Source organism: Dermacentor variabilis, chromosome 5 (genome assembly GCF_050947875.1).
Source record: "Dermacentor variabilis isolate Ectoservices chromosome 5, ASM5094787v1, whole genome shotgun sequence".
NCBI classification, from domain to species: Eukaryota; Metazoa; Arthropoda; class Arachnida; order Ixodida; family Ixodidae; genus Dermacentor; species Dermacentor variabilis.
In genome coordinates this window covers 144,782,762-144,809,864 of record NC_134572.1, presented here as the reverse complement: position 1 = coordinate 144,809,864, position 27,103 = coordinate 144,782,762, and the positions used below count along the sequence as shown (strand labels likewise).

At 52.3% G+C, this 27,103-nt stretch overlaps 1 protein-coding gene across 2 annotated transcripts in view; it reads right to left on the bottom strand.

Annotated features, from left to right (window-relative positions):
• LOC142583205 (coronin-2B-like) overlaps positions 1–27,103 on the bottom strand; it is a 259,186-nt gene that overhangs the window by 63,675 nt on the left and 168,408 nt on the right. The gene's annotated exons all lie outside the window — the stretch shown is intronic.

The window sequence follows — 27,103 nt, the reverse complement described above, 5'->3', positions numbered from 1 at the left end:
TCGAAAATGGGCTCAAAACACGGGCGAATTGGCGCATGACGAAACTGAAGAAGGGGGGTACACCAGGGAATACACAAGGCCGCGTAAACACGAAAAAAAAAAAAGGTGTTAGTCACGGAAGGACGCTGGGCTTTGAACTGTGCCTGTATAAACACATATATCCGATACGTAAAACTGGTGGTAACTCGCTAAGAAAGACACTGTCTTTAGAAGCAACTCTTATGCTCTGAGACAAGGTTCGCTAAGCGAGAGGAAGAAAAAGAAAAAAGAGAAACGCAGAAACACAAGAAATACGCGTGTGGCGACGCCGCCTCTAAGCTCTCGCACCAATTTGCAGTGACGTCACGGATTTTCACAGCGCCTATAACCGGGTTCGCAGTTAACTTCTTGTCGGTAATGATGGACTACGATGTATTATAAAAGAGCGAAATATCGAACTTTGCACGTTGTAAGAACTTACACTGCACCACGTTTGAAAACCATGACGTCACACGGACGTACACCGGCGCCGTGTTTTTGCCCTCAACCCCACCCCAAAAAATAATAAAATGGTGACTTCATATTTTCTTATAGTAGTAAACTTATTTACCGTGAAATTTGCGAACACAAACATCCGAAATCGCACTTTATCAGTCTAAACAGGTTTGGTGCTTCTCTGTGGTATCCCTTTAAATGTCGGAGGGTGTTTACGTACCTCGAACTCTTAACTAGGTTTTCTGCCGTTCTCACAGAGATTAATGTAATATCCTGGGATGGGGGGGGGGGGCTTTCACAGCAAAATATACCCCCGCTGGCTAACACCAATATGAGCCGTCGAGCATAGTTCGTACAGCAGTGCCAATAGAACTAATGTTAACCCACCTACTGAGAATGTGTAGCATCGACTCAGGTGGCCTCGCAGACATAACTGTATGGACGAGCTCCGGTCAGAAGTCACACGGAGTATTGGCTATGGAAATATAGAAATGTCCCTTGCTCACTGCGTTCAAACTGAGACCAGAAAGAAAGCGGCAAGGCCACACGGAAGGCTACGGACCCGTCAGTTTTCACTATAGGTACAGTGAACTAGAATATGCGGGGCGTTTTTTTTTTTTTTCTTTTTCCAGACCATGCAGAATATTTATAAATCGCCTGTGGCATACAGCGTAATTGTGTTCCTTGAGGTGGATTTCTCGAAACGGCGGTCATTATTCGCACCATAAATCCATATGCATAATCGACTCATTAACAAAGATGTACAAATCAATTGCAAAGTAATTAATGAAAATGTTGGTGAAGTTTCGCTAATTCGTCGATTATGCATTTCCATTTCTCGTGCAAGTAGTGTCCGCCTCATAGAGTATTCGAGCTCAAGAAGTAGAATTGTGCTATCTGCGTCACAGGCGGTTTTCAAAAATTCTGTATGAACTAAAAAATAAAACGCGCACGCACGCACGCACTCACTCACGCACGCAGGGCATATGCTGTATACACGAAGCCGACTGTCGACAGCGCGCGATGCGATAGTTGCCAGACCCACCTGTACGACTGTCTTTCCTCCCTATCCTCACGCATAGCACCACAGCGCCGTTCCTTCGCTTTGTCACAGGGGCCACCGAAAGCGACTATACATACCTATCGGTTAGGTAGGTATGTAGGTACTTTTGTGTGTAGATGGGCATGCACGATGGGCAATGCGTGTATCTATACCAAGACCGCGCGCCTTTTTTCCTCTGCAGCGTGCGCTTAACATTGATACGCATACGCATACCACACACATGGCCCCCACACAACGTCGCGACCCGCGACCAGCACGACGGGGCTACACACACGGCGCACGTGAATGTACCGCTTCGCCCACATACACCTGCGAAGCAGCGGGCTCGCCACTACAGGGACACGAGAAGCAGCCCGGCGCGAAGAGCACAGCGCATCGCGACGTACGCCTGGTGGACGTCGCGCCGCGACCGTCGCCGGCGTCCCCCCGGAGCCGACGCGACGGCGCGGGCGCGTCCCGGTTCGTCGGCCATGGCGACCGCGACGGAGGCGCTGCAGGGCCCGTCGCCCCGGTCCCCAAGGGTCCATGCGGTCGCCGACTCCCCGTGGCTGCCGCTGCTCAGGAGCCCAGCAGCGCGGCGGGACGGCGCCGAGCGACGCCTGTCCGGGCTGCCATGCGGCGGGCCGGCCGAGCTCCGGCTCGAGCCCCAGCACGTGCACAAGAGCGAACCCATGCGGCGCTGCCGGAGAAATGGCGGCTCGCCCGGCCCGTTCGCTTGTTTCTTGCTCCCGTCTCGTGGCTCGTACCCGCTATGCATGGGATGGCTCGGTTCGCCTGTTCTTCGCATCAGTCGTCGCCACATATCCTGCCCGTGTTCGCAGAGGACGCCTCGTCCGCCGCACTTCTCGAAAGGGGTAAGATATGAGACGCAGAACGCAATTCACTGAATACGCGTTTGACCTATCCTCCGCGGCGGATTTGGTTTGGTTTGGTTTGGTGCCTGTAGTTATAGCACAACCCACTACGGGGGATTGGCCATGAATCGGGCGGCAGTGGGTTGAAAATGAATAAATACCTAAATAGGATTTTTTTTTTACTGAAAATGTGATATTAAATTAATTCTAATCGTTAATAATAATTTTCATGCTATAGTTTCTTAAAATTAGAAGTTAATATTGTTGGTTTCTTGTTTTGGAAAGTAAAACAGTAAAATTAGCATGGAAGTCTCCTTGTTTCCATTATAAAATTATGTATGGCATCACATACGTTCCTATTACAGTGTCCTAGTGCCGACGCCCCCAGAGACAGAATGATAGGTAGCGTAATGGCTAATCCAAGTTGGCGGAAGGGACCTTCTAGAAGTCGTTTTCTATGCACGTTGAACCTACGACACTCAATAAAAAAATGGTCCATAGTTTCGGGTTCATTGCAGTAAAAACATTTAGGAGAAGGTGCCAAACCAGACCTATGGGAATGGAAATTAAGCCGTGGTATTCGGCAACGCAGACGCGTAAGTGAAACTTCAAATTTTCTCGTTGCACACCATCCGCTGTGCCAAGGAAATCTAAGGTGCTGAAAATCGGCGTTATCTAATACACGTGATTTGGCATGTTCTTCTTGAATGGAAAATTTGTTAAATCTTGCAGAAGTGACGTATGCCAAAGGTTTTAGGATCATCAGTACCGGGCCTTTAAGAGATGCCGCTGCTAGTGCGTCTGCTGACTCGTTTAAAGTGAGCCCCACGTGCCCTGGCACCCATACCAGGTGGATGAGGCGTAAATGTTGGGGAACCGATGGCGGATTTGTGTCGTTCCCTGACGTTGTCGTCGTCGTCGTCGTACTCATCGAGTGGCCCCTTCAGCCCACTGTCCGACTCTCGACGTGTATCCCCCGTGGGTTCAGGCCACTGCTCGCGATCCGACAGCGACAGTGGGTCTTGCACGGATGGGTGACGCAGAAGCGACGAACGCTCCTTCGACACGAATATGGCTGGTCGCTCGGGACCAAGGAGGTTTCATTTTTTGAAACTCCCTGTTCTGGGCGCTGTCATATTCAGCCACATTGGTAAATTCTACAATGGCGACGTTTTCAGCCAATCGGAGAGGCCGTATATAGTCGCACTATGGGCCCGTCACAGGGCTCTGACGAGATGACGAATTCGACAATACGGCGGAATCCGACACTCCCCGGAACAGTATACATACATCCGCGGAAAAGAACGGCTGTTCCATGCCCATTATCGAGACGTTCCCTTTTCACAATAAGCTAGAATATTTTGAAGCCAGATATGTGTGCGGGAGGAATGGGGGGAGGTGGGAGGATCGAGGCGTCCGCATTTTCTCATCCGCGTAGAGCCCCCCTCCCCCCCTTGCTTCAGGTTCCCCTGTGTACAATGACGCTTGCGGCAGAATTCTTCCCGGACTTGGACGCGTTATGCGACATCCGCTTCCACGACCGCAATGCCCTGCGGCAAATCCGCCGGCCGAGCAAGTCCGCGGCTGCGCACGAGGAAAGCGCCGGCGGCAGGCGATCATCTGCGACCGTCATGCACGTTGTTGTTGTTGTTGTTGTTGTTGTTGCTGTTGTCCTGAGTGGCCGTGGCACATAGCCACAGGGGGGGGATTGGCCATGAATCGGGTGGTTAAATCAGGTGCATTCTCTGGGAGCTCCAGCGTAAACATTGTCGTCGGCGGCGCGAAGCGGGTTGCAAGCGCACATCGTCGCCGTCTAAACGCACCGGAAAAGTCTCTTCTTTGGAACAGCCCAGTTGGAGGCACTTTCATCGCCGATATAAGCGCCGATCGTAAAGGGTCTGTGGGACACGAGTCTCTCATGCCTTTCAGGAAAGGTTGACGTACTCGTCCTAATACGAGCACCCGGACACAGAATGAGCTATGCAACCGCGGCCGCGCTCTGTCTCTTCAAAGGTAATCTCGCCACATTTGGGCGTTGCAAACAATGACTAGCCCGGTGCGTTAATCACACGGGATCGATCGCGTCGGCAAAAAAAAAAAAAGTTAAACTTCCGCTGAAACAGCTGAAAATTGAAACGAAATTACGAGCATTCCGAGCGCCCTCATTCCCAAAGCGTTGAGCGTTCTCGTTGTCAAAGACGACGCCACAGATCTCGCCTAGTGGCACTGCCCTCTATACTTCCTGTAAAATGGGATTTGCACCTATTCCCCCTGTCCGAACACGAGGACAGGAGCGCACCAAATTTACTAATTATCCATTCGCTGCTATAAATATTAGTAGGTTCAAATCCCCTCCCCCCCCCGCCCCCCCGCCAGGTTACTGGCCCACACCCCGCTGTGGGTACGTGGCATGTCGTGAGAAATCATTATCATCATCGCGGTATTGGTGTACAGGTATGTGCCACTTTGAAAAGGAATCACCATCAACGTCTGCAGCGAACAAATATCCAGTAGCAACGCAGACAACACGGGCGCTGCCGAGAAAGAAATCAGAGCGCACAAAACCGCCACGCGATGTTCGCCGTGCCGCAAGGAAGAGAGTGAGGGATGGGCGGGCCTCATGGCATGCACTATACGTCACTGGGTCTCGACCTCGAAGGTAGAGGAGGAGTACGCTGGTCGATGCAATGGGAGAGTGATTTTGCTGCATGGAGGTTAGTTCGCTTACTCGCACCATCGCCTGACAACTAACATTTGCATGTATCTCCGCTCGTACCGGATCGTTAAACAGATAAAAAATATCCGGCGGGGCCCCCCGCTGAAGCGTACTGAAGGGCACTCTAGAGCGAGCTCTAACGCGACAGTAGCTGACGCATACTCGCCGAGGCCAAGTGTGTATATATATATATATATATATATATATATATATATATATATATATATATATATATATATATATATATATATATATATATATGACAACGACGACATATCTCTCTCCTTTCTCCTGACATGTATGTCTCGTGCACGTTGCTCGACTCTAATTCCTGTAATACTGGCGCTACAATTTAAACTATGGCCGCGAAATGGCCGACTGCCCTCAATGCTACGAGTCACAGTCACTCCCTTCATTTCAATGGAAGACAACGGTTCAAGTGGCTACAGTGCATGATTTATTTAGTATGGACTAGCTATAGCCAATCCCTCGTAGTCACAAGTAAGTAAAAAAAGAGTCCGCACATGAGAGAGATAAGGCAGAATCAAACGGATGCGCACTGTTTGCCCAGTCGTCCGTATAGCCCGACGGAAGGCGCCGCCACGACCGGGCATTACGCATGCCTACAACATACGCTGTTGGCGGACGGTGGGCGGATGCGAGGGACCCGGGCGTTCCCAGGCGTGAATGTCAAGGTTGAGGTCAAGTCGCCCACACTTCCGCTCGGCGTAAAGTGGCTTCGCCCACGCGCACGATCGCACTCGATCGGAGACGTCTGCAGAGAGAGTCGCGGCGCAGGGCTCCCTCGACCGAAAATGATCTCGGAGACCGGCAACGACTTGTTAACTTTCTAAATGCGAAAGTATTTAAGACAAAAATGGCTCATTATGCGGCAAATCCGGCTTTGGCGCGAGCACAAGATGGTGCAAAAGGGCTATGAACCCTCGACCTTTGGCGTTAATTAGGGCGAAGTTAAATTAAGACGACTGAAAGAGCATAGGCATCGCGACGTGGTCGCAATGCTTTCGCGTTCATCCACGTAGAGATAACTAAGTGTCCCCTCACCTATTTCCCGTACGAGTGGAATCGTTGTTTGGTTTCGGGCGAATCTATAGAGCCCTTGCGAGAATCGCCGGCAACCGCTGCGCCCGAGCGTCGCCTGTCAGCAGAGTTTGACAAGAAACCTGTATTAAACCAAGAGGCACCTCGCGTTCAGTGCATCATCATCTGGAAGCGCATCGCGAGGCGGAACAGTATACGCGAGCCGGCCGGTTAATTACGAGTCGTCCAAGTGCACGATGTCCCCCTTTCTCCCTGCCCACTCCCACACTTCTCTATGCACTGCTCGCAATCGAAGTCCACGTCACTTAATAACTGCGGGAAAACAAGACACGCTTCCATTTTGAATGTGTCCTAACGGGGAACACACAGTTCAATTATATACGGGGTTTTACGTGCCAAAACCACCATCTGATTATGAGGCACGCCGCAGTGGGAGACTCGGGAAATTTGCACCAACTGGGGGTTGTTTAACATGCACCTAAATCTAAGTACGCGCGTGTTTTCGCATTTCGCCCCCACAAACATGCGGCCACCGTGGCCGGGATTTGATCCCGTGACCTCGTGCTTAGCAGCCCGACACCATAGCCACTAAGCAACCGCGGCGGGTGGGGAACACACAGACGTGTGTGCAAAGGCAAACAACACATTGACTTTCACCTTTTGTTGGAGCATTGTTGATGGCAAATCCATATGAGCGAACTGATTGAAATGGAGTGAGCCTCCTATAGAGATATGGGTAAGTGCGGGCCATACTTTGACAAAATAATGAAGTAAACATGAGGCAAAAATTGGTGCTAAATAGATATATATACCGCTTGGAGAAAAAGCAATGCACGGACGTCATGTGGCGTTGTGCGTGTGTATGTGACTCGCTCTTTTTTTTTTTTTTCACGAAGTGGACGTGAAATTGCCGCACCTGCTCTCAAACAGGTGTTGCGTGGTAAAGTAGTGGGCTTCACAGCTGTATCGTATCGTACTTTAGCGCCAGACACGGGACAATACGTGGGCAGAAAGCACAAGCACGCGCGCTAACATCAAAACTTATTTTATCAGCCATTTATCGATCGAGACGTTTTGTTCGCTCGACAAGACAAATGATATCCGTGTTTGGCGTTAAAACGAGATATGAGTCAAAACCGCCAAGTAGCCCAAACCTTGGGAACTGGTGATAATTTGAATAATCGACTTCCTGTCGTCACGTACAGCAGTGGTGTACGGAGCCATGGCGTTTATAGCTGCTGTGCACGAGGTCGCAGGTTCGCTTGCCGTTGGCCGCACTTGGATAGGGGGGGGGGCGGAATTCGAAAGCGTGTTTGGATTTGGGTGCATTTTGTTATAAGCTTACGTGGTCGAATTTAATGCGGAGGCTTTGCGCGTCAGTTTAAAACCCGGGGTACCACGAGGTAAGTCAAATCGCAACAACCTGAACCACACACAACGTGTGTGACTTTTCGTCCTCATAGGAGGAATGCATGCCTCGGCCGGGGAATCGAACACGCGACATCCTGAGCAGCCGTGGAACGTCAGCAGCCAGTGCCTTTTAAACGGTCGCGCTAAGCAGCACCAGCTCAGTTTGGTGAAGTACTTATTCCCCCCCCCCCCCCCCAAGATTTGATCCGAGACGGAATTTTCCAACAACTTTTCGCCAACACGGGATTATAGATTAGTGGCTGTGAACGAGCCCTTCGGACTTATCATCTCAAGTGTCCCTTTAAAGCTCTCAGCCAGCACGCGATGCGCGAACGCGCTTTTTTTTTTATTTATTTCTCGATTACACAGCGCGTTCTTCCTCGCGGACCGCACGAGTTCCGGACCTGCGACATCACGAGCGGTCCACGTCCTCGCTTCGGGTACGGCGGGTCGCACAAAGTGATAGCTACACCGCTTTCGAGATCGGCGCGAGAAATTGCGGCACCGAGAGAGAGAGAGAGAGAGAGACGCCTGACGAAACTGTCCCCGCAGCATAAAGGCCCCCCCACCCCGCAGCTCTCCCTTTTCTTTTAAATTTCCCTTTCCGCTCACGAACCGCTGACAAAGACCGACTCCTCCGCCACACGCTCTCTCCACAGCGTTGCCTCCGAGTGCAGGCGCACCGTTTAGTGCGCACTCGGGAGCAAGCACCAGACAGAGGAAAACATAATATGGGAGGCGTGTAGCACACCGACGGCGATTGAGTGGCGAAATTTAAGGAACCACTATATAAAGAGACACGCTAAATCACTCATAACGTATCCTGATTGAAGCCTAGCGCCGGTGCGTTTGTGTGACGTCACGGATTTAGGTGTGTGTGTGTGTGTGTGTGTGTGTGTGTGTGTGTGTGTGTGTGTGTGTGTGTAATAGGCCATTGTGGCTGGGTAAAAGTTCCCAAAATTCTTCGAGTTCAGTATTTTTGGCTCTTTTAGAATTCAATGTAGCCCACCTTTACCGATAGAAATCCTTGCTCGGAGCCGTGAAAATCCGTGTCGTCAAGGCGAACTGCTGCGCGCGAACAAGACGGTGTCGGGACGCATCGTTCTTTTTTTTTTTTTTCGCCTTTGCTCTTTTTCTGGCTGTCACCCTCCACGGTAAGAATGCCTTCTTTCTTCCTTTTTGATTGTGTGCGTACGAAGGTAATTTACTGATGCAGCTCATGCAGATTATTTCGCTCTTCTCCGGTGCGTTTAGCTTCCCCAAAAAAGCAGCGTTGGGGCTAGAGTAGAAGAGCTCCGAGTTTATTTGAAACATGCATGCGGCCTTTAGCGTGCGTCCGAAGCTCGCTATATACACGGGAGCGTTGCAGCATCCCAAGCTTTCAGGATGCGGTCGCGCTGCGGCAGGTATAAATCGAACCGCGGCCATGCCGTTCTCAGCAGCACGCGAGCGGTATCCGCTATAGCTGTAACACCGTGACTGCAGCGGACAACCTGCGCGTTTCCCACACTACGGCACTCCTGCTCGTGCGCGAATTCGGCCTGCGGCTCTTCCACGGACGACCTCGTCATGTTCGGCGAAGTCGATCGCTTTGCACACACACACACACACACACACACACACACACACACACACACACACACACACACACACACACACACACACACACACACACACACACACACACACACACACACACACACACACACACACACACACACACACACACGCATACACACGCACACACACGGATATATATATGTGCGGCGACCACGCGCGCGCAGGTGATAGGTCATAAATAATAGGGAGTTTTAGATTAGGGGGACGCAAGGCGTTGGGGCCCTCAAGCGCTAGGGGGTCCCATCGCCTTGCGTCCCCCTAATCTAAAACTCTCCGTTATACGCTCCATGCGGTTGGCAGCGGCGCTAACGCGCCTTCGACCGGTGTCCTATCCTCCCTCGCGACAGGCAGCGTCGGTGCGCGAGCAACGCGAACGCGCTCGGTCGAGTGCACGCGGATACGTACAAGAAGTGCGCCGGGCGGTGCGCCTCCCAGAGGTTCCTGAGCACGGGCTTGAGCGAGCGTCCGGACACCTGGTGCAAGTAGAACATGGCGGCAGCTGGCCGGATGGTTGCAGGGAGTCTTTGTCTGCGCGGGGCGAGGCCACAGCACACGATACGTCGGCGCGAGCGGTCGGCCGGCCGGTCGCCGCGGTAATTGGGCGCACGACACCGCGGCACAGCAGCGACGGCGGGCTCCCTAAAGTCGTCGTCGACGGCGCCGGTGTGACCCGTCGGCGGCGCGTTCTTTCCCCAGGCGAGACGCGAGCGGCGCACACCACGTGTTCCGCCTCATGCTGCGGGGCGGTCTAGTGTGGACAAAACGCTGCTCGGAGCGAGCAAGCAGCAGCAACCAGGTCGCCAGACCTGTCGCCTGCCCGTCACGGTGCCTCCAGCGCGGTCATGCCCCGAGGCCCCCAGCCGCACGGGGCGGCGGGGGAGGGGCAACCCCACTCCCTCCGCTGTAGCCCTCGCGCATTCACCACCACCGCCCACGGCTTCGAGATCCCTCCGATGGTGCCTCCGCTATTTACCCACTCGTCGATACGTATATACACCAGAGGGGCGACGCGCGAAGCCCATTTTGGTTAGAAGGAGAGCCTCGGGGCGCATTACGTGTATGCGTGACCGTTATTACGCGTATACGGGCGAAGAGTCACCCCCCTCAATCTCCTCGAGGCAGGACGTGGAGGACCCGGATCTTTAGCCGAGCCAATCATGTGGAAGTCTAACGAGGTTTCTTCTTTTTTTGTTTTCGCTCGAATTCGGCGACACGCTAGACCACAGGCGCTGGCACATATTTTCGCCCCTCAACCGTATTTAGTTCGGGCTAGGTCGCGACCGCGATGTCTGAAAAGACCTCTGTTCCCCTTCAATCGCCTACCACTGCGAAAATGAAAGCTGTATAGATTTTTTTTGTTTTTTTTACGTCCTACAAAACTATTTCCCGGCAATCTGCGGCGTGCCCCGATAATCCCAGGCAACGAGAAAGTGATACGAAGAACCGAACGCTTCGGCTGCTCACTTTATACTTTCACCAGGCACGAGCGTTTTCAGACAGGAGTGGGTTAGGTTTCGGCTCCCGCTGCAACGTACACCGAGTTGCAGGGCTCCCGCTGTAACGTATACACCGAGCTGCAGGAGCGCGAATGCCTATAACCACGTGATATCAAGGCGGGGCGGATGGCGCGCCGTCTGTTTTGCCCCGGTTCACGCCCGTCCTACCCATTTGTCTTCAACTGTGTTGCCAGTTACCCTCGTCGTATAACAGAAGTATACTGTGACGGGCTTCGGACCCTACCGCACTCAATGGGTGCCGCTCGGGCGGAGCAATTGCCCTGCCCCCTTGCAAACCTAAAGGCCCGCCTGTTGCTATAGCAACACTCCTCCTCAGACAGTAAGTATATAGCGATCACTCGTCATATGTTATTACATCGCGGAGCTTAACGTGGCAAAACTGCAAAGTGGATCACGAGGAACGTCGTAGTGGAGGGTTCCGCAGTTTAAGTTTTACTTCCTACCGTGCACTTTTATGTCTATGTACTTTATGTATACGATCGTTTTTTTTTTTTTTGCATTCCGTCCCCTTCGAAGTGCGGTAGCCGAGGCGTCGAATCGAACCTGCGACCTCGCGCTCACCAGCAGAACGCACTATACATACACCGAGCTGCCACGGCGGGTCAACTGTCATATATAGTCCGTCAGCGCACGAGATAGATAATTCTGTCTTTTAATGCGTTAAGATGCTCCGGACCACCGACAGTGGCACTTAAGTCCCCGAAGAGGCAGCTGGACATGTGTCGAGTGAGCTCCTGAACAACACTTCGGCACGTGAACGCGGCTCAAATCGTCGACCTCAAAGAAGCGCGACGTGTAATGCTGTCGCATTTCTCTCGCGTTCACCGCTAAGTCACCACTGTATCTAACCAGCGCCCTAAATCTGGAATGTCTCTCTGGTATTGTACATCTTTTCTCGGTTCTTTGAGCGTGCAATCGCGACTCTACGAATCACCGGTTGATGTTATATATATAATCTGTCTTTTGCAGTGACTGTATACAGAAACGGTGCTTTCACACTGGCAAGCCGGGGACATCGTTGCATTCGGCTGGTGGTTAAACTATATATCCCCGCAAGTGCACTATACTCGCGTAAAACTTTCTGTGGCTATATGAAGGGAAAGCTGCGGGAGCGCGGCGCTTCTGCACGTGTGTTACGGCGCCAAGTAGTCCGCCAGCGTTTGACAGTGCTTTTGGTTGCTCGGAACAGACGCTCAATCGACGTAGCTTCCACTTGCGAGGGTTTCGCGTTTGCCCCGGCGCGGAAGGGAAAAGCCGCGAAATGAGTAAACTTTTACACTCAGTGGTGTGTTTTGTCTTATTTGGCTGTGGCTAATAAGGTGCGTATGTTTTCTCTTCCCCAGGTTAAAAACTAACGTGGACGAAAACGCGGCACTCACTTGTGCGTGCTTTGCCTCCGTAGCTTTTCCTTCATAGCCGCAGAAAGTGTTGTCCGCGAGTATAGAGCTTATAAGTAAACGTGCACCGAAAGCGCGGTACACGAGTGTGTATTTTTTTTTTTTCGAATTCCACGTGCAACAGGAATGCGGCCGCCGCGGCCAAGAATCGAACCCGAGACCTCGTGCTGTGTGCAGCAGCAGAACGACGCCGTAGCCACCGAGCCCACGAGACGGGTCATTTCCTACCGCCTCCAATTTGCGCCGTCCCGAGACCGCGACGCGCGCGGCCGCTCCCTTCCGTGTGTGACGCCGACCGTGTGCGCCGCTCGGCGCGCGCACATGTTGCTAATGGAGTGAAGCGTGTGCGAAAAGGCTAAGACGAGGGGCTTTCGATGGCTTATCCTCTCGCTCAGCGCGGCGCGACGTCGGTGCCGATTTGCATGACTGCTCAATTAGCCCGACTCGCTGCTCGAGCGCGGTCGAAGCACGCGAGGCGAGCATCTCCTCCTCCTCTTCCATGAAGGCGCCGCCGCCGCCGCTCATTGTCCCTGATTGAGTAACGTCCATCGGCGGGACGGACGGTCTGGCACCCCACCCCTCCTATTCCCAAGTGGGCGTGCCCGGACGCAGTGCCGCGGGAGCGCACGCACGCAGGCGGGCACGCAGCGCTAAGCGCGAACGCGCATTGTCATCGGCGTCGGACTCTCTCGAAAGCTCGGTCTCGCGCGACACCGGAGGCATGCGCCTTTCTGTGTCACGCTAACGACGCCCCTGCAGGGGAGAGATCTTTGTCTCCGAGTCGATCGGCAGCGGCTGTGCGTAGCTCCGTTTCAGAGAAAGTGAGTGGGAGTGCAAGCGCCGCGCCTGGAGCCGGCTCGACGGAGAGGTGATTTAGATGAACGATAAGGAGCCGGTGAAAACAAAAGGCCGCGCTCCTCGAGGGGATTAGCTTCCGGTATACAAACTAAGCGGGCACTTTGCAGTACGCAACGCGTCAGGCTATGTTTAGTCGACGCGAATGCCGTTGTTGGAGGACGAACTGACAGCGCCTGATGGTGGCGTACCGGTTCTCGCGTTCAGCCGCTTTTGTCTGCGCTATACGAGAAAGTATGCGTGCGGTATAGGTTAATGGCAGGGAGAAACGTTTAAGCGATAACGTGTGTACGAGAGAAGGCTGAGCACAATGTTTTGAGGCGTTACCGCGGCTCTAACGTTAACATTATGCAGCGCCGGCCAGCTAAACCGGTGCGGATTAGCTATCGCGCGCAGCTGTACAGCTTCACATTGGCTGGCGCAGTAAAGGGGGTAAAGAGGGCAACGTTTCGCCTAAACTTAGCAATTCTTTGCTTTGCGGCCGCACGCAAAAGCGAGGGATGTCGAAATAGCGAGTTTCAAACCGCGATCCCACACTTTCCGATAGCGACTTTTGTCCGAACCGATTAGCCTCAATGCGCTTTCTTTCTGTCTGTACGAATGATGGCTGCCTGCAGCATGTAAATCTAAATCCTGTATAGTTTACCTCGAAATAACTGCTGAGTGTAACTTATAGTGGTAGTTGAGTTTGAGCGGAAGAAGAAGCGGAAGAAGCGGTCTAACAGAGCTCTATGATGGGTGCCAAGAGAAGCAAAGGGTAATCGGGGACGTCAGGCAATTAGGTGACGTCATGATTAGAAAACTTGAGAGCGTAGCACAGAAGTATATAGCAGAGGCAAGCGAGGGCTGATTGGAGAGACCGCTGGGAAAGGCCTTCGTCCTGCAAGTGGACACGAAAGATGGTGATGACGTTCACGACACGACGATGACGGCGGCGTACTTTGGTGGCGTGCAGGACACCTGTGCCACACGCGAATTGACGCATGCGCAGCTGCCGATCGTTGGCGCGATTCTGTCGAACACAGCAACACCACCCAAGAATGCGACGCGGATTCTAAACGTATAGACGCGGTATAGGGCGCGGCATACACGCAACCCCTTGCGTCGGAACGCGCCCGACGCATTACGCATGTACGAGGCCCAGAGCGGGTGTGCGTACGCGCGCAAGTTGACGGCCAGTGCGGGGCTGTAACGCGGCGGTCGGTCGCCTATAGCTCCTTCGCTGGCAACGGCCGTCGTCAATGGGCGATCAATTCGCGCCGCTATGTATATATATACATTATACAGACGCGGAAGCGTAACCGGCCCTCCTCCATCACCCGAATGACGCGTCCTGGATGGGGTGACGCGAATCGTACATCAAGTCGCGAGCGCTGCACGCGATGCATTATTGATGGCGCCGACTTCGGGTCGTCGTTGTCACACTGTGTTGCCGCGCGCGGGGAGGTCAGAGCCAAGTGACGTATGCGTGTCGGGCTCCCGTGTAGGATACAACCGTGCCAGGAAAGTGCGCCGGAGCTAACTTTTCACAAAGGCCGGACCGCTTCGGGTGAGATCCTCTGATGCAGAAACGTATTTTCTTCTAACTTCCGTTAAATTTTGCATGTTGAGAAAATCCGTGATCTTCTGGCTAATTTTGATCAGTGAGAATAATGATGAATAAATACGAGGCATCTTTATTTTAAATATAGATACGCAGCGGAACGTCGTTTCAACGAAGTTCCGCTTGACACGAAAGTACTTTCGTTATATCGGACGTTCATTATATCCGAGGTAGATGCTGCATGAAATATTTGCTCTGCGTACGGAAGTGCCCTGCAGCCGAGATGATAAGTGAAAAGTTGCTGGTCAATTGATGCATGCATAATTAAACAAAAATTAGGCAATCGTTTTGCTCGGTCGGTGTATCGCAGCTCAGTTCTTTTTTCCAACGCGAATTAGAACGTCGTTCCTTTATTTCATTTCAGTTTAATTTCTTATTTTTCATGATCATCAGCATCATCATCAACATACTCACGTACACTGCACGACAAAGGCCTCCCCTAGCGATTTACAATCACTCCCATCTCGTCTCGGTCGACTCCATCCTGTACCGGCATGTTTCCTTATCACAGCATTCCGAGCCTGCGGGTTCCCGACCCTTATATATGTACTTAATTATAAAGACCCCACAGACCTACGAAGAGGCATAGGGTGAGGGGGGCGTATGGTACAATATATCGCAACGTAAAATCGGTAAAAAGATATCGAACCATACAAGAATTCCAGTATTGGCTCAAAACGAAGAAATTTGCATATTATAGAAACTATATATATATATATATATATATATATATATATATATATATATATATATATATATATATATATATATATATATATATATATATATATATAAAGAAATGAACAGATAATCATTGTATAAAAACAGCAATAACAGCAAGAAGCATAAAGGCAGCAAGTTACTTTGCTTTGGGACGTTATACATTGCGTAATGTTAAAAAAACGAAAAGAAAAAAAGAAACATGGCACAACGCGTGACAACTTATTGGAAACGCAAACTTTGCCAATGAATCTCTCCCATCTTATTCCTTGGACGCCATTCTGTTGGTGTAATCGACCACCGGCTGTGTGCTATACGCATTACATGACATGCTCAACTCCGGACATCGTCAAACTCCGCATGTTGTAAACCCTGATTGGCTCACGGGGCTACTACTACACGGTCTCTTACGATTGACTCAAAACGCCCTATATGGAGGGATTTGACAGCGATCCACAATCGGACGCATAGTCTATCTAGCCTAGACTGTCGCTAGCCGTAGTCCGTCTGCCCAGTGCAGAACTTCACGTGGATGACCCGCCGTGGTTGCTTAGTGGCTGTGGCGTCGGGCTGCTAAAGCACGAGGTCGCGGGATCGAATCCCGCCGCCACGGCGGCCGCATTTCGATGGGAGCGAAATGCGAAAACACCCGTTTACTTAGTTTAACGTGCACGTTAAAGAACCCCAGGTGGTCCAAATTCCGCGGATCCCTCACTATATACGGCGCGCCTCATAATCGGATGGTGGATTTGGCACGCAAGACCCCCATAATTCATTCATTCAGAACTTCGCGTGGTCCTGAAGAAGAGGCACGGGCGCTCGATAGACCGGCATGCGTGCACGGCCTGACCCCGCTGCGAGAGAAACCGAGCCAAGGTTATCCCGAATGAAAAAAAGTTCCACGCAGGGAGGAGGGTGTCGGGATCCGGCACGCGCCGACACCGCCGCCGGCGGTGCTACTGCAGGCGGCAAGCGCTTCGCAGTTGGACGCTGACCCCCCCTTCCCCCTCGCGTCGTCTCTAGCGGCAACATGTGCGCTGCTGCGGCGATCGATGACCGCCGGCGGGACGCGAGGTGGCGTCACCGACGGCGCGCCGCCGTCTAGACGGTCGTTCGACACTACCCCCCCCCCCCCCCCACCTTCGCGTCCACTCCCAGTATATGTGTGTCACTGCATCGGAGCGCGTCGGGGGTCGCCTGCCTGGCATTGCGTCAAGCGGTGCGAGGAGGAAGGGGGTCGCCCGTCGCATGTGAGACCGCCATGCGCATGAGCCGCACGCACGCACTTGCCGGACACCGCGTGCGCCTATGCGGGTTCCAGTTCAGTGCGGTGTCTCCAGGGTCGAAGAGGCGATTAGAGCGCGCAGACGAACTCGGGTGAACCTACGTAAGCTAATCTGTTACGGCTGACCGATCCCAGAGGTTAAGAATAACAGCTATACCTGCTCCGTCCGGAAAGGCGGTGTCCGCTTCGGAACGTAACCAACCGCGGCTATACGGTTTGTGTTCCGCTGGAGTTGGCACGCGTATAGTATAACCGCGGATCAGTGCTGTGGCCGAGTGGCGCAGTGAGGATGAGGAGGGGGGTCAAGGGAAGGACCTGTCTCTTCTAAAGCGAAACATCGTTGAGGACGACGAGTGGATGTGCCGCCCAGTCAAATCATCTAACGCCGCCCATCCGTGTATAGGCAAGCGTGGAACCCCCTCCCCACCCCGGTCCCCCGTTCGAATATTCGCACGAGAGCGCATCCAGTATGGCGTTCAAGTAGCTAGGGCTCAGTCCGTTGGGTGTATTTCGAACGCGTTCGTACGGGAGTAGCGAAAAGAAAGCCTGCCGACCAGGGATCGAAGTTTAGAACAGTGTGTGTGTGTGTGTGTGGCCTTAGGAGCGAGATGGTATGAGCTAAAAAAGAGAAGGAAAAAATAATAAAAATAAAACCGTCACGTTAAAGAGGAAAGCGGGACAGAGGGCTCGGGTGTTTCTGCAAATCTTACAGAGCTCGGAAGGAACACCGCACCGTTCAATTCGCGTCGGACGCCATTTCACGTGTGACATCCCCTTTGACTCAGCGATACTGTAGATCTTGTTTCTGGGCTAGTCGATCCACACTAGCAGGTGTTAGCCAGCGCGCATGTTTAAGTCAACCAACAAAGAGCGCTTTCGTGTGATCCGTCTCTGTTTCGGCATGTTAAAAACAGCAAGATACGTGTGCACTGTGCCCTTCTGCCGAAGTTGCAATGCAATATGGCGCATACAGTATAATTTCCAGCACTGCATATAATACCGTGCACAACGCGACCTCGGTCGTGCAACGTCAGGTCGCATTTCCCACGCCGACCGCTGCGGCTGCGTCACATTAGTTTGGCACACTATCGAGGCGACCTTCGTCTGGCAGCTGCTATAGAACAACGCGATCGAAGTAATAACAAAAAAAATATCTAAAGATAAACGGGAGACGTGCATACGACATTACTGAATTACAACACCTTGTATACGTTGCCCCTCCCCACGCCCCGCCTCGTTCGCGAAACGAGCTCGGGTAAACCTAAGGAACGCAATAAGCGTTACAGCAGAGGAGATAACGTACAGAGATAACCACTCGGAACGCACTTGTGTGTATACGCATTGCACAAAGCGGAACGATATACTCTGTATACGTTATACGCGAAGCGCCGCGACGCGCGGCGGCCATAAAATGTCTAAACGCTCTCCGCCTGGGTCTATAGCCGTTTCCGTGCAGCATTGCGTTGTCGACGTTGAGTTGCTGTTCCCGAGTTTCACTGAACTCTGTAGCGGCCGACTGTGCGGCGGCGCCGCGAGAGAAGCAAGAACTCAAGGCCAGCGCGGATTTCGATCGCCTGTAACGCGTATGACGCGCGGTCGCGGCGAAAGCGAGGCGTGACGCAACGCGGTTAGATTACGCGCGCCGAATGGCGGCGGCCAGGCACTAAAAATAGGCGACCTTGCACTTTTATTTACTTCTAAAGCGAAGCTGTCTGATTCGTCCGTGAGCGCCGAAAACGCACTGTATAGGAAAGCCAACTTGCACATCTGCGTGTAGAACACTGCAGTTTACATTCGCAGTACCGCGCCAGCGTCGACTATAGCCGGCCGGTCAGTGCCTGATAACGGCGCGAAGCTGTACGGGCTCAGCAAGAGTAGCGCATGCGCACGAAGTTCAATTGGAAGCGCAAGTTGCGTCTGCTAGGCATGACACAACCCGTGTCGCGATTAACTGAGCTTCCCTGCTTATCGGAGACAGCAAGTGCGCGTGAACACGGGCTCGTCTTAGGATCTGGGGAAAAAAATCGAAGCCGATTTCTTAAAGGAAGGTGGTTGAACGCCACGCTACCCAGACGAACTGTATATATCTGCATTGCATTACGCGCGTCACACAATGCATTCCGGGCCGTCACCATGGGTAAGCCACGAGTGCAGCGCACGGCAGAAGAGGCTGCCGTACGCGAACGCAAGTGTAGAGTCGTCCGTGAAAGTGTGAGTGTGTGCGCGTAATCAACGGCTACATGATCGAAAATAAAGGCAATGCAACGTTAACGAAATGTGCCTCAACTTCAACGTTCAAGAAATACAATCCTAAACAAGCAGTCAAATCACATATGCATAGCATCGGGTCGCTCTGCATTTCTTGGGTTCGTTGCATGGTCGTTGTCTTTGGACTTTGATTCTGTTTGCATTGGAGGAAAGCTTCGCGTTCAACCATCTTTCTTTAAGAAAGGGGCTTTGATCTTTTTATTTCGTTGTTAATATATCTTCCAAGAGACTCTGAAAGCGGTAAAAGGTTGAACTGGACCGGAGAATAAAAGAATACATGTCCGAAATACCAAAATCGCCACTCTCATACCACGAGCAGGGGGTTGTGGCAAGCCAGAAGAAAATCGTGGGTCCAAAAGACGCGTGACAGCGGAGCTACCTTAAGGCTGCTAGCTGCTCATGACGTCACACGTGCTTAACTGCATCTCCTGAGGACTGATGAATTGTGTGTCAAGAAGCGATGATTACACTGCATCCTAAAGGATCAAGATAGCCAACGTAACGGCGAGTCAAGACAAGTGCGTGTGCGTGTGTGCGTGTGTGCGTGTGTGTGTGTGTGTGTGTGTGTGTGTGTGTGTGTGTGTGTGTGTGTGTGTGTGTGTGTGTGTGTGTGTGTGTGTGTGTGTGTGTGTGTGTGTGTGTGTGTGTGTGTAAAATACAGCCAAACACGCAAAATACACTTTGAAGTTTCTGATGTCACAAAGACGCAACGGCGCTGAGGTTCTGGCGCGAGATCTGAATATGGCCTTTATTTTCTCAGTTATTAATTGACCTTACTTCTGCCGCCAAGTATGTTCAAATGGAGTCGTAAAAGAATACTTTACCCATATGCACTGTTCTATAGTTGTCTATTTTTTGATGCCGATTTATTCGCTACGCGAGGTCTAGAAAAATGAACTTGGATATTATACTTTACTCCGTGCAGACCTGCCCTAACAACGATAGCTGCGTTGGTTTGTTCATTGTCAACAACCAAAATGCAGCGTGTTGCTTCAACCCACCGGGTTCGATCGATCCTAAAGCTAAACGTACCACTTCGCGCTCTCTCTAATCCCGCACGAATGGCTCCACCGATGTTAATGCGCTCTTTTTCACATTTGTGGCAACTTCGACGTTGGCGGATTGCAGGGTGTTGATGATTTTACTCCACATAAAAGTCATATAGTCGGCAGGAACGGGTGTCAATTGAAGCCAAACAGGAGTAACGAGATATCTCTAGACTTGCCTTCACCCTGCAGTGGACATAAAAGACGGCGACGACGATGGTGGTGGTGGTGGTGGTGACGATGATGATGATACAGTTCATCCTAGATTTCGGAGTAATGTGTGTGTCGTAGGTTCTAGGAGCAAACTATTTAACGTTAGCTAAATACACGTACGCGTCCTTCTGGATGCTGGCCAAGTCACCCTTTTCGAGCTGCGCGTGCAAATACGTCTGCATTTGCGTTCCCCTATTTCGAGCGTCCCCGTAGTGTGGGTACACGCCTCTTAGCGTACGCGCGAAAGCCAAACTTTATAGTTTTGTCTATTTTCTTTCTTTTTTTATTATTTTGCGACCGCGCAAAGGAGAACCTCGCGTACTTAATAGTTAGCCAGCGACGTTAAACAAACTGGCGAAACGAGGAGAGTTTGCGCATGGGATCCTCGAAACTGGCTGCGAGCACCTTCGCACTGGCGCGCGCCGACGCGTCTAGGGCGCACGCGCGTCTCGCGTTTGCCGAGAGGCCGACTCGCAAGAGGACGCCCGAGGCGACGCCGAGCTCGTCCAGTTTCTCGATCTGCTCACAACCCAGAAAGCCTCGCGGGGTGCTCGTTAACCCGCGTTTGCTTTCTCGCGCAGGCAGAGAAATCCATCTTCCACTGTTTTCTCACGCCGACTCGTCGAGAGGGAACCACGAGGGAGAGAAAGAAAGGAGGAAGAGGATGCCTTTGTGTTCGCGCGCCCGCGGTAAAGGGAACGGCTGCGCATGAAAACGCCACCCGCGGACGTCGCCGTCGTGACACCCGCGAGCGCTTACGGGACCGAAGGAGCCGCCGACGGTGCCGCGAAGCTGCGAGCGTTCCCAGAAGAAAACCGCGAGCGCCACCGAGGAGGCGAGTCGATGGAGAAGCAATAGTGCAGGGGGACCGCCGGCCCGGGGAACGAGGAAGATCGGCGGCGTCTCGTGACCGGGGCCGGCACGACCGTTCCATGCCGGCACGCTTGTTTGTCTACGGTACGCACACACTCCCGAGCGAGGGGCGGGCGACGGCAGCGCGACGCGGGTAAAAAAAAGTCGCGCGGAACCCGCACATTAAAAGCTCATCTGCCGTCGGCCTGAGCGTTGAGCGGGAAGGGGGGTGGAGGGGGGTGGCCTCGCGAGCTCGCCCTGTAACCCACAACCTCGGGGCACGCGGCGCCGACTGACGCGCGCTACTTGCATGTGGGCAGCATTGGTTCGGAGAAGTGGGGGGGGGGGGGGCGACCCTCAGTGGGGCAGCAGTCCAACGGCCCGGGACAAATAGAGTCGTCGCGTGCCGGGAGGCCAGGGTTCAATGACGCCTCGCTATTAGTATACACGGCTGTGCAGGAGCAGTATGCACATACATGCTTCTCTGGTTGACTTTTACTGTCTCCCCCTGTGGTCCTGTGAGCTCACTGCGTCCTCCAGGAGGGGGGGCGTCGCTGGCGCCCCTGCCGAAATGGGGCACCTCGGAGTACAGTCATACAGCTAGAGGTATGGGGCAGCAGTTTCTGCAGGCTTCTGTGTCTAGCGCGGTCGGGTATGTGACGCCCGAGTTTTTGCAACGCCAACGGGGTCTCGTGCCGCGCGAGTTTCTAAACCGGAGGATATAGACCTCGTTGAAGCGATTCGCGGAGATTCGGTCGTATCCCGAGGACAACGAGCTTGATGGAAGAGGTCTTGACCCACGCAGGGGAGTGCGGCTCGGCACGGGGTTAATTCGGTCTATATACCGACGGAACAACGACCGCATGCAGCGTCAGCAAGGAGCCTTCGTGTTCAAGGGGATGAGTCACGCCGCGTATGAATGTTCTCGTTTTGCTCATCGTCCTGAACTTCCATCTCTCCCTTCCCCGTGCTTTCACCGCATATGAGGAGAGAAAGATACAAATATGCGCCGTAAGCCTCACACGGGAGAAAGAAATAAGGCAACTCGCCGTTACTCTCGCTAATCCCTTATGCGCAACTCTATGGCGTACAGCGCTGGCAGCAGCAACAAAGAAGACAGCGCGAGAAGAATATGTGGCAGTGTTTGAAGCGGCATAACCGATTCACGCAGCCGCCGTCTTGGGAGAGCCGCCAGCGTGGTGGGAAAATGCGCCTTTGAATTGATCCGATTCATCTAGCTCATCTTCAGCAGAAATGCGGAAGCTTTTAGTGCAGTTTCAGATTGCGTCCGTGAGGTCACGTAGAAGATGGCTATTGGAGCACTATTCGCTCAACCGGAGCTCACCTTTCTTCCAGGCCAGGCTGGTGGGTGAGAGTAGCTCGGGACAGAAAGAGTGGTCCACGTTGCTCTTTTCTTCTCTCTCTCTCTTTTTTCTTACGGGGGAAATAACAGTTCACGCCCCCCCCCCCCCCTCTATGTTCGTACGTGTCTGCAGCCCCATTAGACTGCTACTGCGACATCCATTACGTGGCGTCACAATTACAAATGTTAGGAACAACGGAATATACAAAAATTCAAGGCGCGACCCCACCTGAAGCAGATTACGCCGGTTGTCTCTTTAAAAGGAGCACTGGGACAAACGTGTTTTACCTCGTTTGTTACTGCTTTTTTTGACAGCTTCCGACGCCGTAAGTACAGTGTGGCGCCATAATTTTCCGAAGCCGCAAAGTATTATTAAACATATCCTCGTTTAATGCTCAGTCTAAAACGCGCGCACCAAATGAATCGCGGCTTCTTTGGCGTAGGATTTATTCACAAGGGCTCCTCTACACGTCGAGAAGACCGGCTATTGTGGTCACCTGTTGTCACAAACCACTGACGCACTGACGATGTGGATGAACCTGCACGGTGGATGCAGTAACAGTGGTCATGTCGCCGAAAGTTGTACGCGCACTAAACAGGCCCTTCTTTGCTCTCTCACTATGTGCTTCCTCGCATTCGACACGGGATAACAATATGCATTCGACTAAGTCCTACCGCACACCACGACAGGGCTTCTCACGATGCGGGGATCTCGCGACATTGAAAGCCAGAGAAAGTATGCTCAAGTCAAACGTCCAATTGCTCCCAGAGCAATCGACGGGGCCACATGATATAGATCCTGTCGAATAACTGTCGCGCTCCGAGATCGAAGGCGATATCACCTACATGAGTGCTCCGAGTTTAGAGCGCGGCGCTCCGAATGAACCTGACTAATCTGTTCCGAGCGTCCGAAAGCGACCAGCCAAAAGCCTAGTGTGCTAGCCACTGCTGAAGCTTCGAGATCAGGCTATCTGTCTCGTGTCGCAAAGGAGCTCTCGAAGGCCAGGGGTAGCGCTGGCCCAGCGGCCTGGAGTTCGACAAGGTCAATCGGTGGAGAGGGCCCAGACATAGACTAAGCGACGCAAAACAAAACGTTTAATTACATTGCTAAGTGATGAGCGGTCAGCTCGACAAGTCGTTCGATCGTAACGAACAGCAATGGGGTGCTGTCGTTTTATAGCTTTACCGAGCAAGAACCGCAGGGAGCGCCCACCTTTCAGAAGCGCTGGGATTCGAAGCGGATGGCAGCATTAACTGGTCAGCGGTCGAGATAAGCAGACGTTCAGCAGACGTGGAAAGGAAAGCAGGGATAGTGTAGGGGTCGTCGCATGCATAAATAACTTTACAATATAGAGATAGAGAGTTTAACGAATAGAGAAAAGATCAAGGAGAGATAGGCGAAATGCTAGGCTGCAATAGATCTAGTACAAAACTGGTTAGCTCACGCGGGCAACGTGACTATTTCTTGCCGCCCCGTTTCGAAGGGGCTGTCACTAAAGCTCATCGTCATAATCATCATTCACGGGAACGTTCTCGCCCACTAGAGGGAAGGAATCGTCGACCGAAACGTGGCGAGATGATTGCACAGAGATCCATCGTACTGAAGCACACAAAGCGTGAATCGGAGAGAAGAGGGGGAAGGCTTCGCACCGGGGCACAAACGGACAGACACACACGCGCGCGAGGTCACGCCGGTTCATACAGTTCACGCTTGCACGCCAGCGTTTCTAACCGTCCGAACGTCTTTGTAGTCCGAGCGATAGCACGAACTACTTGGCGTCGTTCCTGGCCGTGTGACACGAACGTTCGTCACATGCATAGACTTTCTCACTATATTACCTAGAGGGAAATCTGGCGCTTCTGCGCTGTGGTATGCATGGAAATGCCGGTGTACCGTGACTTCGCATTGGCATCGTTCTCGGAGAGCCAGGCAAGCACCGTTCCGTGTGTAACAATGATTCATATTCTACTAAAACTGCACGTAAAAGGCTGTTTTAGCTTTTATTGCACAAAAAAAAAAAGAACATGTTTCGTTTAACTATAAGAACTTGTTGCTGCATGTACAATTAATTATATGATACGCAAAAAGTATCTGCGGGCCGCTAAAGTTGGAGGACATACGACAAGATTCGTGCTCACTGTGAAACAGTTTGTCGTCTGTTCTTGCTTTTCTTGCCTTCGTCATGCATTGTAGGTGAGTAAAGTTGCAATTTGCGTGAATGGAAACATTTCATGAAGATTTTACTTTAAGAACGCGTTATTTGTGTAGCCATATCCACGTTTTAGACGAAGCCTCTTACAACACCAGCCTACACAAGCCTCGCAGACACATATACCGTCATTCCCATGACGGCACGGGGCCCCTTAAGAAACTCCCATAGACAGACGGTGGCGCCAGCTTTCCCTCTTGGTGTTATAGTGAAAAACTCTATGGTCACATGGGTGAGCCGTGATAGCTACTCTGCGCCCGACCACGGCACCTCGACCTGGGGCTAGCGGGGGCCGCCGTCGCGGCATATCCGACTACCGGGGATTTTGCGTAGCACATGCCAGCGTGTGCACGCGATGGAATGACGAAGGAGACGGTTCCTTCCGCGCTAAAATCGGTGCGCCCTGTCTCCCCGAAGGCCTTCCTCCGTGGTTTCGTAAGGCACGCCGCTCTCCGCTTATCGGTCACTGCCGCGTATACGTGAGCGATACGAGCTCGATAAGTCGGCCGGTCCAGGAAGCGACCGCGGATTACCGCGTATAGCCGGCGGCGCGCGCCACCGAACGTTGCTCCTGCCCGGTTTTGGGCGCGAAACGGTTCGTTGCTGCTACATCTTGGGCAAAGTGCTCGCGAGGTTTGCAATTTACAGAGCGGGCGGCAGCGGACAAGAAGGGGCACTGGCGACACGCTTCACTTGTCGCAAATCAGGGGAGCCCGGTTTCCGCTCTCCCTTCTGCTGTTCGTCACGCAAGCTTGGTCGCTATAGCGGGCGGTTACATTCGACGAGCGCGCGTAGTACGCGGCTTCGCCGCGATTGCGCGCGAGCCGTTTATATGCGAGGGAAATGTGCGCTTTGGAAACAACCGATAGATGCGGAGTTTAGGCGAGCGAGGGGAGGCCACTGCATCCCGTGACGTATAGTAGGTGATCGTCACCTAAGGTCTCTCGAGAAGGTCCTTGCACACTTAAGTCGTGACGTCAGGTGCGAAGACAGGAAGCCGTGTGAAAACAGTGCGACAGACTTAAAAAAAGACGAACAAAGAAAGAAAATGACGATGACTCCCAGTAAAAGTGTCAGCCGCGTATTTAACTTTCGCCTTCCGGCGCGACACCACAACTCGAAGCGCGCAGGACTTTCTGCTACGCAACGACTACGCGGCGCGTATCTGCGGCGTATCCTCGGCGCGGCTTCGTTCTGCTTCAGCGAGCCCTTCTTTCCCTGCGCAATGACCACGGCGACTTTTGTGCCCCTCTGTCTCTTCGGTCGGAATCACAGGGCCGTCACGGTTAGGCCTAGAATAAGGTCCAGCGTTGGCGTAGAGGTAGAACACCCGCCTCGCGTGCAAGAGGTCCGTGGTTCGAATCCCGGTGCCGGCAATTTTCCACCGGATTAAAAGAAAATCCGCGTGTTGATAAAAATTGCACAAACAGTCCTGGAGTGCGGCCTGATCCCGGCGACCAGAACCGGTAACGCACTCTCTCACCAGAGCAGGATTGGCCACCCTGGTGCAGTACTTGGCCATAACCTCCTATATGAACACAAGATAGAGAAATGTGCGGAATATAACCAACCCTTATATATAGCTTTCATTGATTACGAGAAAGCGTCTGATTCTGTCGAAACCTCAGCAGTCATGGTGGCGTTATGGAATCAGGGTGTAGACGAGCCGTATGTAAAAATACTGAAAGATATCTATAGCGGCTGCACAGCCACCGTAGTCCTCCATAAAGAAAGCAACAAAATCCCAATAAAGAAAGGGGTCAGGCAGGGAGATACGATCTCTCCAATGCCATTCACAACGTGTTTACAGGAGGTATTTAGAGACCTGGATTGGGAAGAATTGGGGATAAAAGTTAATGGATAATACCTTAGTAACTTGCGATTCGCTGATGATATTGCCTTGCTTAGTAACTCAGGGGACCAATTGCAATGCATGCTCACTGACCTGGAGAGGCAAAGCAGAAGAGTGGGTCTAAAAATTAATCTGCAGAAAACTAAAGTAATGTTTAACAGTCTCGGAAGAGAACAGCAATTTACAATAGGCAGCGAGGCACTGGAAGTCGTAAGGGAATACATCTACTTCGGACAGGTAGTGACTGCGGATCCGGATCGTGAGACTGAAATAATCAGAAGAATTAGAATGGGCTGGGGCGCGTTAGGCAGGCATTCTGAGATCCTGAACAGCAGGTTGTCATTATCCCTCAAGAGAAAAGTGTATAATACCTGTGTCTTACCAGTACTCACCTACGGGGCAGAAACCTGGAGGCTTACGAAAAGGGTTCTACTCAAATTGAGGACGACGCAACGAGCTATGGAAAGAAGAATGATAGGTGTAACGTTAAGGGATAAGAAAAGAGCAGATTGGGTGAGGGAACAAACGCAAGTTAATGACATCTTAGTTGAAATCAAGAAAAAGAAATGGGCATGGGCAGGACATGTAATGAGGAGGGAAGATAACCGATGGTCATTAAGGGTTACGGACTGGATCCCAAGGGAAGGGAAGCGTAGCAGGGGGCGGCAGAAAGTTAGGTGGGCGGACGAGATTAAGAAGTTTGCAGGGACGGCATGGCCACAA